We start from the raw sequence: 6,000 nt of genomic DNA, 5'->3' as shown, positions 1-6,000 counted from the left end.
AAGCTCATTTTGAAGGGAAAATTCCCTTATTTGAAGGGAAAGATCTTCATTTTGAGGGGGAAACACCCCTCATTTTAAGGGAAAATTCCCTCATTTTGAGGGGAAACGTCTTCATTTGGAGGGAAACCCCAGCAGAATTCCTCAGGGGGGAGGGGAGAGGTGAGGGAAGCGCTGCCGGAGCCCCGGGATCCGGGATAAAGGCCCAAACCCAGGGGGATCGCTCTTTTCTAGTCGCTTTTTTACAAAAAAACCACACAAAACCAACAAAAAAAAGAGCCGGGAGTTGAATGTTGAGGTTTGGTTTTTTTTTCCTTTGCTGATACCCCTGGGGTTTTTTTTTCCCCCCACCACCCTCTCCCCAATTTTTGGGAATTCCCCATTCCCGCCTTACCCAACGTTCCCGGCCGTTCTCCGCAGGCCACGGTGCTTCCTCGTCGAGATCCGAGTTTTCCACCCCAAAAAATCCAACAAAAACCGACTCCACGCGTGCAAATGTTACCAAAGTCAATAAAAAGAGAATAAACAATGACGATATTGGATTTTATTCCGGGCTTGGTTTTTTCCTGGTCTTTCTCTGGTCTCTGCTTCTCCGATTTGGGATTGGTGGGTGAATCCGGGCAGCTTTGGTGTTGGAAATGGGATTTTTTTGAGGGGAAAATGTTCGTTTTTGAGGGGAAAAACGGGGGTTTGAAGGGAAAAATAAATGGTTTTGAGGGGAAAACCCTGATTTGGAAGGGAAAACCCCTCATTTTAGGAAAAACCCCTCGTTTTAATGGAAAAAAACCCCTTCATTTTGAGGGGAAACACCCTCATTTTGAGAGGAAAAGCCTCGCTCTGAGGGGGAAAAAGTAATTTGAGGGGGAAAAGTAATTTTGATGGAAAAAGTTCATGTTGAAGGGAAAATTCCCTCATTTTGAGGGGAAAAATGTGTAATTTGAGGGGGAAACATGCCTCATTTTGAGAGGAAAAGCCTCACTTTGAGGGGAAAAAGTAATTTTGATGGAAAAAGCTCATTTTGAAGGGAAAATTCCCTTATTTTGAGGGGAAAAGTCTTCATTTTGAGGGGAAACACCCTCATTTTGAGAGGAAAAGCCTCACTTGGAGGGGAAAACTCCCTCACTTTGAGGGGAAAAAAGTAATTTTGAGGCGAAAAAGTAATTTTGATGGGAAAAGCTCATTTTGAAGGGAAAATTCCCTTATTTGAGGGGAAAAATCTTCATTTTGAGGGGGAAACACCCCTCATTTTAAGGGAAAATTCCCTCATTTTGAGGGGAAACGTCTTCATTTGGAGGGAAACCCCAGCAGAATTCCTCAGGGGGGAGGGGAGAGGTGAGGGAAGCGCTGCCGGAGCCCCGGGATCCGGGATAAAGGCCCAAACCCAGGGGGATCGCTCTTTTCTAGTCGCTTTTTTACAAAAAAAACCACACAAAACCAACAAAAAAAAGAGCCGGGAGTTGAATGTTGAGGTTTGGGTTTTTTTTTTCCTTTGCTGATACCCCTGGGGTTTTTTTTTCCCCCCACCACCCTCTCCCCAAGTTTTGGGAATTCCCCATTCCCGCCTTACCCAACGTTCCCGGCCGTTCTCCGCAGGCCACGGTGCTTCCTCGTCGAGATCCGAGTTTTCCACCCCAAAAAATCCAACAAAAACCGACTCCACGCGTGCAAATGTTACCAAAGTCAATAAAAAGAGAATAAACAATGACGATATTGGATTTTATTCCGGGCTTGGTTTTTTCCTGGTCTTTCTCTGGTCTCTGCTTCTTCTCCGATTTGGGATTGGTGGGTGAATCCGGGCAGCTTTGGTGTTGGAAATGGGATTTTTTTGAGGGGAAAATGTTCGTTTTTGAGGGGAAAAACGGGGGTTTGAAGGGAAAAATAAATGGTTTTGAGGGGAAAACCCTGATTTGGAAGGGAAAACCCCTCATTTTAGGGAAAACCCCTTGTTTTAATGGAAAAAAACCCCTCATTTTGAGGGGAAACACCCTCATTTTGAGAGGAAAAGCCTCGCTCTGAGGGGGAAAAAGTAATTTGAGGGGGAAAAGTAATTTTGATGGCAAAAGCTCATGTTGAAGGGAAAATTCCCTCATTTTGAGGGGAAAAATGTGTAATTTGAGGGGGAAACATCCCTCATTTTGAGGGGAAAAGCCTCACTTTGAGGGGAAAAAAGTAATTTTGATGGAAAAAGCTCATTTTGAAGGGAAAATTCCCTCATTTTGAGGGGAAAAATGTGTAATTTGAGGGGGAAACATGCCTCATTTTGAGAGGAAAAGCCTCACTTTGAGGGGAAAAAGTAATTTTGATGGAAAAAGCTCATTTTGAAGGGAAAATTCCCTTATTTTGAGGGGAAAAGTCTTCATTTTGAGGGGAAACACCCTCATTTTGAGAGGAAAAGCCTCACTTGGAGGGGAAAAAAGTAATTTGAGGGGAAAAGTAATTTTGATGGAAAAAGCTCATTTTGAAGGGAAAATTCCCTGATTTTGGGGGGAAAAGTCTTCATTTTGAGGGGAAACACCCTCATTTTGAGAGGAAAAGCCTCACTTGGAGGGGAAAACTCCCTCACTTGGAGGGGAAAACTCCCTCACTTTGAGGGGAAAAAAGTAATTTTGAGGGGGAAAAGTAATTTTGATGGAAAAAGCTCATGTTGAAGGGAAAATTCCCTCATTTTGAGGGGAAAAATGTGTAATTTGAGGGGGAAACATGCCTCATTTTGAGAGGAAAAGCCTCACTTTGAGGGGGAAAAAGTAATTTTGAGGGGAAAAAGTAATTTTGATGGAAAAAGCTCATTTTGAAGGGAAAATTCCCTTATTTTGAGGGGAAATGTCTTCATTTTGAGGGGAAACACCCTCTCATTTTGAGAGGAAAAGCCTCACTTTGAGGGGAAAAAGTAATTTTGATGGGAAAAGCTCATGTGGAAGGGAAAATTCCCTTATTTTGAGGGGAAAAGTCTTCATTTTGAGGGGAAACACCCTCATTTTGAGAGGAAAAGCCTCACTTGGAGGGGAAAACTCCCTCACTTGGAGGGGAAAACTCCCTCACTTTGAGGGGGAAACTCCCTCACTTTGAGGGGAAAAAAGTAATTTTGAGGGGAAAAAGTAATTTTGAAGGGAAAAGCTCATTTTGAAGGGAAAATTCCCTTATTTTGAGGGGAAAAATCTTCATTTTGAGGGGGAAACACCCCTCATTTTAAGGGAAAATTCCCTCATTTTGAGGGGAAACGTCTTCATGTGGAGGGAAACCCCAGCAGAATTCCTCAGGGGGGAGGGGAGAGGTGAGGGAAGCGCTGCCGGAGCCCCGGGATCCGGGATAAAGGCCCAAACCCAGGGGGATCGCTCTTTTCTAGTCGCTTTTTTACAAAAAAAACCACACAAAACCAACAAAAAAAAAGCCGGGAGTTGAATGTTGAGGTTTGGTTTTTTTTTCCTTTGCTGATACCCCTGGGGTTTTTTTTTCCCCCCACCACCCTCTCCCCAAGTTTTGGGAATTCCCCATTCCCGCCTTACCCAACGTTCCCGGCCGTTCTCCGCAGGCCACGGTGCTTCCTCGTCGAGATCCGAGTTTTCCACCCCAAAAAATCCAACAAAAACCGACTCCACGCGTGCAAATGTTACCAAAGTCAATAAAAAGAGAATAAACAATGACGATATTGGATTTTATTCCGGGCTTGGTTTTTTCCTGGTCTTTCTCTGGTCTCTGCTTCTTCTCCGATTTGGGATTGGTGGGTGAATCCGGGCAGCTTTGGTGTTGGAAATGGGATTTTTTTGAGGGGAAAATGTTCGTTTTTGAGGGGAAAAACGGGGGTTTGAAGGGAAAAATAAATGGTTTTGAGGGGAAAACCCTGATTTGGAAGGGAAAACCCCTCATTTTAGGGAAACCCCCTCGTTTTAATGGAAAAAAACCCCTTCATTTTGAGGGGAAACACCCTCATTTTGAGAGGAAAAGCCTCGCTCTGAGGGGGAAAAAGTAATTTGAGGGAGAAAAGTAATTTTGATGGAAAAAGCTCATGTTGAAGGGAAAATTCCCTCATTTTGAGGGGAAAAATGTGTAATTTGAGGGGGAAACATGCCTCATTTTGAGAGGAAAAGCCTCACTTTGAGGGGAAAAAGTAATTTTGATGGAAAAAGCTCATTTTGAAGGGAAAATTCCCTTATTTTGAGGGGAAAAGTCTTCATTTTGAGGGGAAACACCCTCATTTTGAGAGGAAAAGCCTCACTTTGAGGGAAAAAAGTAATTTTGATGGAAAAAGCTCATTTTGAAGGGAAAATTCCCTTATTTTGAGGGGGAAAGTCTTCATTTTGAGGGGAAAACCCCTCATTTTGAGAGGAAAAGCCTCACTTGGAGGGGAAAACTCCCTCACTTGGAGGGGAAAAAAGTAATTTTGAGGGGGGAAAGTAATTTTGATGGAAAAAGCTCATTTTGAAGGGAAAATTCCCTCATTTTGAGGGGAAAAATGTGTAATTTGAGGGGGAAACATGCCTCATTTTGAGGGGAAAAGCCTCAATTTGAGGGGGAAAAAAGTAATTTTGAGGGGAAAAAGTAATTTTGATGGAAAAAGCTCATTTTGAAGGGAAAATTCCCTTATTTTGAGGGGAAAAGTCTTCATTTTGAGGGGAAACACCCTCATTTTGAGAGGAAAAGCCTCACTTGGAGGGTAAAACTCCCTCACTTTGAGGGGAAAAAAGTAATTTTGAGGGGAAAAAGTAATTTTGATGGAAAAAGCTCATTTTGAAGGGAAAATTCCCTTATTTTGAGGGGAAAAATCTGTGTTTTGAGGGGGAAACATCCCTCATTTTGAGAGGAAAAGCCTCACTTTGAGGGGGAAAAAAGTAATTTTGATGGAAAAAGCTCATTTTGAAGGGAAAATTCCCTTATTTTGAGGGGAAAAGTCTTCATTTTGAGGGGAAACACCCTCATTTTGAGAGGAAAAGCCTCACTTGGAGGGGAAAACTCCCTCACTTTGAGGGGAAAAAAGTAATTTTGAGGGGAAAAAGCAATTTTGAAGGGAAAAGCTCATTTTGAAGGGAAAATTCCCTTATTTTGAGGGGAAAGATCTTCATTTTGAGGAGGAAACACCCCCCATTTTAAGGGAAAATTCCCTCATTTTGAGGGGAAAAATGTGTAATTTGAGGGGGAAACATGCCTCATTTTGAGAGGAAAAGCCTCACTTGGAGGGGAAAACTCCCTCACTTTGAGGGGAAAACTCCCTCACTTTGAGGGGAAAAAAGTAATTTTGAGGGGAAAAAGTAATTTTGAAGGGAAAAGCTCATTTTGAAGGGAAAATTCCCTCATTTTGAGGGGAAACGTCTTCATTTGGAGGGAAACCCCAGCAGAATTCCTCAGGGGGGAGGGGAGAGGTGAGGGAAGCGCTGCCGGAGCCCCGGGATCCGGGATAAAGGCCCAAACCCAGGGGGATCGCTCTTTTCTAGTCGCTTTTTTACAAAAAAACCACACAAAACCAACAAAAAAAAGAGCCGGGAGTTGAATGTTGAGGTTTGGTTTTTTTTTCCTTTGCTGATACCCCTGGGGTTTTTTTTTCCCCCCACCACCCTCTCCCCAAGTTTTGGGAATTCCCCATTCCCGCCTTACCCAACGTTCCCGGCCGTTCTCCGCAGGCCACGGTGCTTCCTCGTCGAGATCCGAGTTTTCCACCCCAAAAAATCCAACAAAAACCGACTCCACGCGTGCAAATGTTACCAAAGTCAATAAAAAGAGAATAAACAATGACGATATTGGATTTTATTCCGGGCTTGGTTTTTTCCTGGTCTTTTTCTGGTCTCTGCTTCTTCTCCGATTTGGGATTGGTGGGTGAATCCGGGCAGCTTTGGTGTTGGAAATGGGATTTTTTTGAGGGGAAAATGTTCGTTTTTGAGGGGAAAAACGGGGGTTTGAAGGGAAAAATAAATGGTTTTGAGGGGAAAACCCTGATTTGGAAGGGAAAACCCCTCATTTTAGGGAAAACCCCTTGTTTTAATGGAAAAAAACCCCTCATTTTGAGGGGAAACA

Source organism: Coloeus monedula (assembly GCF_965178545.1).
Source record: "Coloeus monedula genome assembly, chromosome: 30".
NCBI classification, from domain to species: Eukaryota; Metazoa; Chordata; class Aves; order Passeriformes; family Corvidae; genus Coloeus; species Coloeus monedula.
Note: the sequence above shows the minus strand (reverse complement) of the source record.